The sequence below is a fragment of the Armigeres subalbatus genome, chromosome 2 (genome assembly GCF_024139115.2).
Source record: "Armigeres subalbatus isolate Guangzhou_Male chromosome 2, GZ_Asu_2, whole genome shotgun sequence".
NCBI lineage: Eukaryota > Metazoa > Arthropoda > Insecta > Diptera > Culicidae > Armigeres > Armigeres subalbatus.
The window spans coordinates 426,922,874-426,935,598 of NC_085140.1; the positions used below are offsets into that span (position 1 = coordinate 426,922,874).

The 12,725-nt window shown below is 44.4% G+C and overlaps 1 protein-coding gene and 1 long non-coding RNA gene across 5 annotated transcripts in view; both read right to left on the reverse strand.

The window, feature by feature from the left end:
* Nucleotides 1–5,576, reverse strand: part of LOC134217890 (angiotensin-converting enzyme) — a 531,134-nt gene extending 525,558 nt beyond the window's left edge. For 2 of the 4 annotated variants that reach the window (XM_062696724.1, XM_062696721.1), the window contains exon 1: nt 5,306–5,576. The gene's annotated coding sequence lies outside the window, so the exon portion shown is untranslated. Of the gene's footprint in view, nt 1–5,221 lie in introns of all 4 variants that reach the window. The other 2 variants (XM_062696723.1, XM_062696722.1) reach the window with 1 other exon arrangement.
* Nucleotides 573–1,371, reverse strand: LOC134217889 (uncharacterized). Its single transcript, XR_009981179.1, has 3 exons — nt 1,227–1,371; nt 862–1,164; nt 573–801 (listed from the first exon to the last, which is right to left on the reverse strand). It is a non-coding gene; the product is annotated as an uncharacterized LOC134217889 (long non-coding RNA).
* Nucleotides 5,577–12,725: the final 7,149 nt, after the last annotated feature.

Below are 12,725 nucleotides of genomic sequence, written 5' to 3' on the forward strand. Positions count from 1 at the left end.
TTTTTTGCTGATTTTCAGCAACTTTGACAGAAATCTCGGCAAAAAACCTGTTTGCTGGGGCACGGCTGTGCGAATCTCGGTAAAAATTCAACATTTTGCTGAGATCCCGGTAAAAAAAATTAAGTGTGTACGAGATGAAGAGTATGAGCTCGATATTAATTATCTGAGAAAAATCATGCTTTAAATTCAAAATTCCTGCAGATTGGCATGAAAATCATCTAAAGCGAATATTGAGAACAGTTAACTTATTATTTTAACATGATGGGACTTATACACGGCCATATTACATAATAATTTTGCTGACTTTTCCTGACGACAGCTGTTCATCAACAGATGCCTGCGGTCAGAGCCGTTGCGTAAGCTCTTATTTTCTTATGAACAAAATAAACAAACCTTGCAATATTTTTCATAGGGCTAAATATTTTTTGGAGCATACCCAAACAAATTAGATGAAAATCAACAATTAAAGCTTTTTACGATTTTCTTAAGATTCAGTAAACTTTCGATAATGTGAAAGGAAAATTCGGAAACCTAGTCGGATCAAGCAAAAATCAACTCTGGAGTAAGTTTATACATGGTTTATACAGACATAAGGAAGTCAAAAAACTGGAGTTAGTTGTTCGTTATGATTAGAAAACACTGCTGGTTGTGGAGCCAGTAAAATCCAACTCTGGAGTGGGCTGGTCGATAATTGTCTTTGCTCTTCGGACCTAGGCAAGTCCTCTGAACCAAATGATGTTATAAACGTATTTTTTCGGATTACAAGGAGTTTTTCTATATATCACGAGCAACTAATCGTACCTAAAATATTGAAAACTAGTTACTTAATGTAAGTTTAATATGCTACTGCTGTCAAATTACGGATCCAGAAGTCTATCGGTGAACGGCCCATAGCGACCAAAAATGGAACTAATCCGGACCATCCAACATTTTGAATTTAATTCAGGTTTTCAAAACTGCTCTATTCATCATGCAATGAATCTTCATTTTGACGCCCCTCAAGAATTGACTCTCTTGGCAGGGATCAACTCAGCCAATCGGACGCCAAGGTGCAGCCTGCGGTGCATAATTCAAGTTCTCACAATTGGACATCAAGCACCAGTGCCACTAGAGGACGATAGAAACTTAAATAGGTCGGTCGGTTCCATGGTTGACATACTAAAACTGCAAAATGTTTGAAATATATATAATTGAATATAGTTTAATTATGTCCAGTTATGACTTACCTTCTGAATGACTTTTTGAAAATCAACTAAAGAATGAACACATCAAATGTTTTGTTTTTCCGCCTACTTTTTTCAATTACTTTCGTTGGTTCGAAATTCCTTTGGTAATTATACAAAATTTTCCTTGACTGTTTTCCTTGAGAACTGCATACTACGCTTAAAGAGGAACCAGTCTGTAAGGCTAGGAGCCAGTCGGTACGACCTCTGGTCCGTACCGAGGTCTCTGGCCAGGACCTCTGGCCAGGACCTCTAACTGTTCACCAAATGCGCGAATGCTTCGTCGCCATTCGTGAATGGTTTGGCTCAAAAAAAAGATTCTTTATACCAAGTTTCTATACTTTAGCTCGATCATTCCTCAAAGTGAACGGTTCGGGCACAGAAATTTTCCTGAAGTTGAATATAGTTTGTACTGAGTTTATTTCCTTTAGTTTTGCTACGTTTTGATTGCAATGTAAACCAAGTGTAGCTGGAGCGAGTTTCGAGCATTTAATTATGTCGTGATTTCTGTTTCTTGATTCACAAAATGCCAATCCAAACGATGAGTCCATCATATTAGAAGAGGTCTGGAGTCTCTTGATAAGTCTTGCTCCTCTTTCAATTAAGGATTCTTGATAACCTGTTCTTAATATTCTTCTTTTCTTCAAATTTGATGCGTTCGTCATGCCATCCGTTGTACGAATGACCTCTTGACCCGTTGACACCCGCCTTCTATATAGTTTGACGTTGGCAATGATTATGTGTTGTTTGTTATACCTCACCCCGCTTACCATGATGCAGTTAGTCAAATTTCTAGAAATTGTGATGTTAGTTATGGATCCTGTACACCTCCGGTGGTGCAAAGGGCCGACTTGAAAGATCTCCATCCTGAGCGATGCCCGGCTATCGCTTTAACCTGTTGCCAGGTTAGATTTCGGTCGACTTCTTTTATTTCTTTATTGAGGCTTCTCCGCCATGAGCCTCTGGGTCTGCCTCTGCTGCGATGTCCCGCTGGGTTCCAGTCTAATGCTTGCTTACAGATTTCGCTTCCGCCCCTACGTAGAGTGTGGCCGACCCAGAAATTGTGATGCAAACACCGAAAAAGAGTGGCGGATTAACAACTTTTATTGTTGAACGAAATGATGTATCAATTTGAAAAATGTTGTATTTATTGATCAAGCCTTATTCTCTACAAATTAGTTTTTAAATTTCTTATTTCCGCTGGTCCATTATTCCGCAAAGAATTTCTAGTAGTGTGTAGTGTGTAGTTTTAATATTAATTACTAAAGTAAATTCGAGTTAGACTTTCCAGTACATAGGCGCTCTTGGTACGGGATGTATTGCAAAGTTCGACTAGATGTGGAACCGGGGAGCACTGTAGAGTGTAGAGACCCTTCCCGTAAATAGGATTCCGACAGGATAGAACTCGTGCAGCCGTCAAGGCCCGCCTTTTTGATAGCTAAACGGAAGGGAGCGAAGTCGCTCGTCAAAATAGCGAAAGTGCCCGGCTATATTCATGCAATCCCATTTCATACATTTCTTCGTGGATCGAAACCTTGCCAGAGCGCAGTCCCCGCACGTCGTAAACCATCGTGCGCAGGACCGGACTGGAACCGATAGTTGACAGTACCATTTTTAGCCTCGCTCGGTCATAGCGGAAAGGTACGCTAAGTCGGGTCGTAGGAAGACGTGGTCTTCCAAATAGAGGGAAAGGTCATACGGACGATCTCGGCCTGAAATCGGAGGCCTGCCATCCGCCCGCCGCTTCCCCTCCCCGCCACTATAGATATGGCCATTGTTGTACGAGTTCAAGCCTCCATCGCTGCCGCCAAACAGCAGCGATCGCGACTACGACACCTCGCCGTCATCGGGTTCTAGTTTGCGGAGGAAAAACGCCACCATCTTCCCGGCGGAAATCAAGCACCGGATCAGCTAGTCATCGAGACGTCGCATCAGACAAAACCTGCGCAGGTATGTGAGCTTTTCCTTCCATTCCGTATCAAACTAAATTACAGTCCAATCCGAATGAGCAAAATAAATACGAATTGTACCTTTTTGATAGTTATGGCTTAGATTGCATTCGACGCAGAATTATGGCCAAAATACATTTTTTAATAGAAAAATCGTGAAAAGAAATGACACTCAATTTTTAGGCACTTATCCTAAATCGATTTGCTTGCAACAAATTGCACTCGACGCAGAATCCTTTCCCATTGCTCCCTATTGAAAATTGGCCAGATTGGACTATGGGCTCGGAAGTATAGCCAAAATACATTTTTTACAAGAAAAGTTCTCACTCACTTTTTAGGCACTTACTCTTAACCGAAACACATACAAAATTCTGTGTGTTGAAAAATGTTCCATTCGGCGCGGAATCTTGTCCCATTGTTTCGTATTGAAAATTGGCGGAATCGGACTATGGGATTTGGAATTATGTCCAAAATATTTTTTTTACAAAAAAAAAATCTCACTCATTTTTAGGCACTAACCTTTAGCCGATTTGCTCGCAACAAGCTGCATTCGACGCAGAATACTGTCCCATTGTTTCCTATCCAAAATTGACCGGATCGGACTATGGGCTCAGAAGTTATGGCCAAAATACTTTTTTTTCATTCCAAAAGTGCTTAGAAATTACTCACTTCAAAAAAAAACGAGAAAGGCACCATCACCGCTAGGTGGATTAATCTGGGTTTTTAAATTACAGGTCGTCTTTATTATGGAGCTTGTAGCAATTGGTCAAAACAGATTATCAAAATCAAGCCTTGTTTAGTTGGATTGAACCCAAGTCGCCAAGTAACCCTAAAAATATCATACCCATTCTCATCATTGCTTTGTGAAACCATGTATCGGTGCCACACGACCTGTTTTGGCTCAATTTAGAACCATCCCGTCGGTTCTTCAGATTGGAGCTGATGTGACCAGATTGAACCCAAGTGGCTCAGGAATGCTAAAAATATCAATCCCGTCGTTGTACTTTGACACAATTTAGAAAATGGCCATTCCACAGATCCTTTGAAAACATTCTTCGGATTGAGCCCAAGTTGGCCAGGAGACCTAAAATATAATTTAGAAAATCACCATTCCGTAGGTCCCTCGGATTGTGGGCGATGTGGCCGGATTGAATGCAAACGGCTGGGACCCTAAAATATTATTTCCAATTTTTTTTTCTTTTTAATTATGAACTTTGAGTGTCACACGCCATATTGTGATTCAACCGTCACTGACGTCTGTTTGTGTGGCCCAACAATCCTGAAAGTATCATTTCCATCATTGTTTTGTGAAATCATGAAGATTGAAGTGTCACACGACCTGTTTTGACTTAAATTTGTAAATGGCCATTTTATCCGGAGACAATTGACCCCAACGGATTCCGGATCCAAGGAATGACCCAAATCCAGTATAAATCAAAAATTGGGCTCCATTCAAAGGAATCGGTTAAGAATTGTGGCTTTCTTACAGCAGCTTTAATTTTTGGAAGTCGAGACGAGCCAGCCTTGGGCTGAAAGTCTCGATAATAAAGACAAAAAAAAAATTTGGAAGCCGTTCAAAAGAGACGTCAGGATCGGAGAGTTTAAGGAACGTGTCTTTGAAAAAACTTGAACTTGGGAGTTTGCCACCGTAAAATTGGATGACTGTGGGCGAAGGAAGGCCACATAGATCATAAAACCGGTGAAAATGGTTTTCGAGAATGATCCCATCCCAGGATCCCACTATTGATAATCAGGCGCACAGTGAGCAAGATAGATAGGCCAGCTGGAAACAGTTTTGCGGACTAGCTGAATAAGTTTGTCTTTGGACCGATTAGAATGAAGATACATTTATCCTAGTGCACTTCATCAGACAGAAAAAGAAACATTGGATACATAAGCCCCAAAAAGAACTACACACCTAAAGCCATCAACGATCTTACTATTTCAAACGATTAGATATTGTTTTATAGCAACAGAATAACACTATCGGCACAAAACAATAACTGATTAAGCGCAAAAAAAAAGCCTGGCCTAGCGTAAAATTAGCACCTTTCAATATGAACACTACTTATATTCATCGACACTCGCCGTCTCTCAATATAGGTTGAAAATTACTCATCCATGTTAACTCACTGTATGCTCTTCTTTGTTATCTAACACTCCTTTTCACCAGTTCACAAATAGACGGGTGTCCTTAAATTACGTTCGTCTTCTTGATCATTTTCCTTAATAGAGGAACACCTCGAACCAAACTCCCTTACAATAATCGATATTTCACCCTATTTTCGCGTGATCATATAGCCTCTCTTCAATTCGACACAATTAAGTCTTCCTTATCACGTTTCGTATATCGACCGTTTCATCCGCGTCAACAATATATTTCCGAACCATCCGTAACCGATCGCGACGAGCTTCCGACGTAAACTGGGAATGGGTTCCGGCCTCCGGGGACCACTAACTGTCAAAACTGTGACTAAGACACTCTAACTACGAACAATCGTCTACTCATATCGCATTTAACCCACCTCAGCTGATAGTGCCCATAAGCGCGTGCATATTGTAAACTTCTTTGCCCATTACGCTATACTTGAGAGAAGCCCGGCCGGAGAGATGCGGGTACTTGTCGGCGTTATTTTGACGGTGCGGTGGTATAGCACATATGTGAATGCCGCCCGCTAACGTCGCTGAGGCTCGTTGATTAGACACACGGGAACAAAAACGCTCTGTCCACCCCAACCGCCGACATTCAAATTAACCTCCACCGCCGTGGCGCCGAGCAGGAGATGGCGGCACAGCGCGGGACAGACCAACAATACCACAAACGGCACGTCAAGATCACTTACACACCCTCTCGAAGCAGTAGTCAGCGGAACGAGCATTTTAGGAAGGAATCAAACGCAAGTGCAAGTGCAGGCAAGTTACATGTTTTCCTTACGTTTATCAAAACATATCACAATTACTATTGGAAGTGTTTGAATGTCGCGAATCGCGGGTTTTCCCTCAGCAATTTGTTGCTACCGCTGCGCGCTGGCTGCAGGTAAGTGTACGACAACCACTACGCGGTCGGAGGCTAATTTTCCCAAGCGAGGGGCTCGCAGACGATCAAAACCGTAAAATCATAAATATGGTTCTTTTAATTGAACAAATGCAGTTCCGTCCAACAATTTCACTTTTGGTGATATTAAACAGATTTGGTCAATAATTGAATTTCACATTTAGAACGAAAGTACCCCTCGTTCACGAAAGACTTCAACGGGCGCCAAGAATAGAAACATTCACGTATGTACTTAGCATGTTGATGAAAATTAAACTGCCATTCATAAGTGCTCGCCCGGGTATGGGAGAATCGAACATAACAGCCCAGTGGACTAGAATGATTCAAAAGGAATATGGGAGTGTCCGAAAATTTTCTCCACTCTCCGCATGTATCCAGCCCAATTCGAAATAGTCAGTACATTTTTAAATTTCTAGAATGTTCCTGAACTCGGCTCCAATTTTAGCTTCAATTTATTTTGAACTGCCCTCCCCCACTCGCGTTATGAGTCAAAACCGTACACACATGCTGCTCGCTGTGACTTCACAGGGCTGGGCCGTAGTCAACCTTCTTCGATGCCAACAAAACAATGCTACTCTTTCTGACCACACAGAGGGCATTTGATATGCTCTGGCATAGAGCATCGCACGCGGACATGTCACATTGTGTGTCGATATGTCGAATTACGCGTGCGCATTTTATGACCTTCTTTCGATTGGGCCATTGAAATGTAAGAATCACATGGTGCTGCTAAGATCGGGCACTGTTATGTTCGAAACATAGGTTAGGACAATGGAACGAATTCAAGGATTATGTTTAACGTCCTGTCTGGTTTTGTGCTGAAATTCACCTTCAATATAATGAAACAATACCGCCAAAAAGAGCAGCAAAACCGTGGGAACAAAAAAATATTATCTTCACCTAATGATATTCATCGCACGCTATAACTGTTAGTAGACGTTAAACGGCGTACTTACTGATTGAATGGAAGTGAATCACCTGCACGATTGGTGAAGTTACGTGTCAAACATTCCAGCAAGTCATTTATAATTAGACTTCGGAATTAGTGTTTCGCATTTGCATAGAAAATGATGACCGTAATTATATGATTCCTTTCTTCAAATTCTGGAATGTTCTAGTACCTAGTTCTTAGTGATGCAATATAATCACTAATTGACCTTGAATACAGCTCATTACAAAGTCATCTGGTGTCGACATCAATGTTTCAACAGTGACAATTCCATTCCCTTGCACGCAGCCACAGTTCCAAAGTTAGCTTTTACACGCAACCAGCAGATGATAGTATTTTATCAATTCTGTATAATGGAACGTACACACGGTCAAGCCGTTTGACCAACATTGACTCCACCTCTCGTTTATTCAAACATCCATAAAGTTTTACCAACAGCGACACGAACAATCAATTTATTCGACCAACAATATCACACACGAACGACCGAAGCACCAACTCGAGCACCAACCATCAAAAAATATATGGGGGTTTGTGCAACTTCACTACAAATGCTCAAACATGTTCGGCGAACTTTGACTCCACCCCCGACAACTCAAACCAAAATCAAACCGTTTTAATTTTTTCCAACCGAGCTGCCAACTGTCAAATGGTTGTTCGAACAACTTCACACACGCTCAAACAAAGCAGCAACCGAAGCGTTTTCTTGGGGGCGGAGTCAATGTTCGTCAAACTGCTTGACTGGTGTGTACGTTGCATAAAAACCAAACAAAATCATCTACACCCTGTCATATGCATAATTGTTAGAAATTTAAATTCTTAGTTTTAACAAGAAGTTCATAGGTTCTTATACAAAATTGTTAAGAAAAAAAAACATACGCTGGTTGGGTGTGCGACACTATGACTGTTGAATCCTACCAAAGTCATCATCCACCGCTTCTGCATATCCACTCTGAAAATATGATCAATCGAAATAAATAATGTTAGAAGAATATCAAAGGTAATTTTGAGCGACCGTGTGCCGCTCAAAGTGTAGAACCCCAAGTCCTGGTGGGACACTAACAGACCTGACACGACGGCCCTCCGACGAGACAGAAGGTTTGCGCAGGCCCAATAAGCTATTCAAAAGCAACCATTACGAACTACATAGAAGATACAACGCAACTCGATACAATTGGCAGGGACCTAGGCGACGAATAAAGGGTCACGATTGGAACCTTGGAACATGGAACTCAAAGTTGCTAGGCTTCGTTGCGACACGATAATCTACTATCAATTACATCCCCGCAGCATCGATGTCATAGCGCTGCTGGAAATCTGCTGGAGAGGACAGAAAGTGTGGAAAAACGGGCATCGAGCGCCGTCTTTCTACCAAAGCTGTAGCACCATCAACGAGCTTGGAACTGGCTTTATAGTGCTGGGCAAGATGCGTCAACGCGTGATTAGGTAGCAGCTAATCAACACAAGAATTTGCAAGCTGAGGATAAAAGGCCGTTTCTTCAACTATGGCAGCGGCTCTCAACTTTTTTCTTGAGCTTCAAACTTTTACATACTTTAAGGTACCGGTGAATGAAAATAAGCATAATTTACGAGATATTTAAAAACGTAAATTTTGCCGAGACGAGCCAGCCTTGGGATTAAAGTGTCGGTAATAAAGAATAAAAAAACGCAACTGAAAACTTACGCGATATATGCTGGCTATGATCGCATATCAGTCCATCTTTGCCGGATTTCCTATTCAAATGGGTCAAATATGCGATGGCTCTCCATACATCAAGCTTGCTATAATACTTTGAGGACATTTGAAGGCTTTCGAGCATCTTGAAAGGAGGCTTCCGAGCCTCCTAAAAGACAGAATCACCGTATTCGACCTTTTTTTTTTTTCTTCCTAAACAATGGAGGGGGAATCTGCTCAACAGACATCCTGGGTTGACCAGGAAGTGCTGGGTTAGGGGCCACCTCCAATGAGGGAGGCAGGACTGCATCCCCGACCAGCTAAACCGTTTCCATTGCCGCCAAGCCCATCGTCCCTTCCCCTTCGGTACAACCAGAAAGTAATGCTTCAAAGGAGGGCCAGTGCATAAGGCACCCTCGAGGTTAGCTGCGTGTCCTTGCAGCACCGAACATCGTGACTCGCTTTTTTAGAAGAACACCATGGTATCGTGCAAGCGCATTGCCGGCTTTCCAGGTGGCCTTACCACGCCCTATGTCCTCGGAAGGTGGGCAGGGTCGACTTCGCGCCTGCTTCCCTCTGCACGACTGGTATCAAGAATGATGATGCCGCGTGCACCCCAAATTGACCTTTCTGCGATAGGGCCTATTCGCCAGCATACAGAGGGACTTGCCGACGCGGTGCCTACGCGTATTCGACCTGATGTCGCACAGACTGTACACTTAACATCTAGCATGAGACAACGGACAGGACATTTACACAACACCCAAGTTGAGAACTTTTCACTTTACAAAAAGTTTTCTCCTTAACCGGGGTTGGAATCCAACCCACACTCCACAGCACATACGTCTAGACGATTGACGTAGTTAGTCGCACGGCCACGAAGCCCGAGCCTCTTGAAAGGAGGCTTCCGAGCCTCTTGAAAGGAGGCTTCCGAGCCTCTTGAAAGGAGGCACCCGAGCCTCTTGAAAGGAGGCACCCGAGCCTCTTGAAAGGAGGCACCCGAGCCTCTTGAAAGGAGGCACCCGAGCCTCTTGAAAGGAGGCACCCGAGCCTCTTGAAAGGAGGCACCCGAGCCTCTTGAAAGGAGGCACCCGAGCCTCTTGAAAGGAGGCTTCCGAGCCTCTTGAAAGGAGGCTTCCGAGCCTCTTGAAAGGAGGCTTCCGAGCCTCTTGAGAGGAGGCTTCCGAGCCTCTTGAGAGGAGGCTTCCGAGCCTCTTGAGAGGAGGCTTCCGAGCCTCTTGAGAGGAGGCTTCCGAGCCTCTTGAGAGGAGGCTTCCAAGCCTCTTGAGAGGAGGCTTCCGAGCCTCTTGAGAGGAGGCTTCCGGGCCGCTTGAAAGGGGGCTTCCGGGCCTCTTGAAAGGAGGCTTCCGGGCCTCTTGAAAGGAGGCTTCCGAGCCTCTTGAAAGGAGGCTTCCGAGCCTCTTGAAAGGAGGCTTCCGGGCCTCTTGAAAGGAGGCTTCCGAGCCTCTTGAAAGGAGGCTTCCAGGCCTCTTGAAAGGAGGCTTCCAGGCCTCTTGAAGGATCCGAGGCCTCTTGAAAGGAGGCTTCCAGGCCTCTTGAAGGAGGCTTCCAGGCCTCTTGAAGGAGGCTTCCGAGCCTCTTGAAGGAGGCTTCCAGGCCTCTTGAAAGGAGGCTTCCAGGCCTCTTGAAGGAGGCTTCGGGCCTCTTGAAAGGAGGCTTCCAGGCCTCTTGTAAGGAGACTTCCAGGCCTCATGAAAGGAGGCTTCCGAGCCTCTTGAAAGAGGCTTCCGAGCCTCTTGAAAGGAGGCTTCCAGGCCTCTTGAAAGGAGGCTTCCGAGCCTCTTGAAAGAAGGCTTCTGAGCCTCTTGAAGGAGGCTTCCAAGCCTCTTGAAGGAGGCTTCCTGAGCCTCTTGAAAGGAGGCTTCCAGGCCTCTTGAAAGGAGGCTTCGGGCCTCTTGAAAGGAGGCTTCTGAGCCTCTTGAAAGGAGGCTTCTGAGCCTCTTGAAAGGAGGCTTCTGAGCCTCTTGAAGGAGGCTTCCGGGCCTCTTGAAAGGAGGCTTCCAGGCCTCTTGAAAGGAGGCTTGAGCCTCTTGAAAGGAGGCTTCCGGGCCTCTTGAAGGAGGCTTCCGAGCCTCTTGAAGGAGGCTTCCAGGCTTGAAAGGAGGCTTCCAGCCTCTTGAAAGGAGGCTTCCGAGCCTCTTGAAAGGAGGCTTCTGAGCCTCTTGAAGGAGGCTTCCTGAGCCTCTTGAAGGAGGCTTCTGAGCCTCTTGAAAGGAGGCTTCCGGGCCTCTTGAAAGGAGGCTTCCAGGCCTCTTGAAAGGAGGCTTCTGAGCCTCTTGAAAGGAGGCTTCTGAGCCTCTTGAAGGAGGCTTCCAGGCCTCTTGAAAGGAGGCTTCCGGGCCTCTTGAAAGGAGGCTTCCAGGCCTCTTGAAGGAGGCTTCCGGGCCTCTTGAAAGGAGGCTTGAGCCTCTTGAAGGAGGCTTCCAGCCTCTTGAAGGAGGCTTGAGCCTCTTGAAAGGAGGCTTCCTGAGCCTCTTGAAGGAGGCTTCCGAGCCTCTTGAAGGAGGCTTCGAGCCTCTTGAAAGGAGGCTTCCAGGCCTCTTGAAAGGAGGCTTCCTGAGCCTCTTGAAAGGAGGCTGAGCCTCTTGAAAGGAGGCTTCCGAGCCTCTTGAAGGAGGCTTCCAGGCCTCTTGAAAGAAGCCTTCCGAGCCTTTTGAAAGAAGGCCTCCAAGCCTCTTGAAAGGATGCTTCCGAGCCTCTTGAAAGGAGGCTTCCGAGCCTCTTGAAGGAGGCTTCCGGGCCTCTTGAAGGAGGCTTCCGAGCCTCTTGAAGGAGGCTTCCGAGCCTCTTGAAAGGAGGCTTCCGAGCCTCTTGAAAGGAGGCTTCCGAGCCTCTTGAAAGGAGGCTTCCGAGCCTCTTGAAAGGAGGCTTCTGAGAGACTTGGAAGAAGGCTTCTTTGGTAAACTGATCGCCATGCATATTATGTTCTATACAATGTTTTAGAACCAAACAATACACAATTCTTCTTCTTCTTATTGGCATTACATCCCCAAACTGAGACAGAGCCGCCTCGCAGCGTAGTGTTCATTAAGCACTTCCACAGTTGTTAACTGCGAGGTTTCTAAGATACGATGATACTTTTTTGGCCAGGGAAGTCGAGACAATTTCCAATCTGAAAATCACCTAAACCGGCACCGGGAATCGAACCCCGCCACCCTCAGCATGGTCTTGCTTTGTAGCCGTCTTGCCGCACGGCTAAGGAGGGCCCCAATTATACACAATTATCAAAACTATTATTAAGTTTTTTTGGAATTGAAATACATCCGGCATTTTTTTACGCATTTTTGTCCGAGGGTACATGCACCCCAGGTTGAGAACCGCTGCACTATAGCACAGACAAACAGACGTAACTCTTCTATCATTAAGCTCACTCAGTGGAATGTCTCTTATTTAACCCATCAGAAGTCTGTAGCGAAATTACTTATATTAGGCAATTTTTCCCAATTTTAGCACTGATAATAATTGATACGTTTTCAGTCCATGAAAGGTTAGTGCATTATTCACTATAAATCGCTTCTAAAAGCCGTAAGGTAGGCAATTATAATATGCTACTTCAAATGAAAATGGTTAACTGTAATTTGGCAACGAGTGCTCCTAATATTGTGACAAAAAGTTTTGAGTAATCGTGTTGCTATACTAATAAAAGATGTGAACCTAAATAGTGAGATTGTTCTCCGTCCATCTAATGTGCGAAAATAGGTAACTCCATTCAGAAAACTACTATATTGAACGAAAGAAAAATTCTTGTACAGCCTACCTGCATAAGTAGCTGTTAAAACTGAGTTTTTAAAAGGATTCCACTATCCATGGATCTTTTTGGTGAATAATGAAACCTGTTTTTTGAATGATTGGA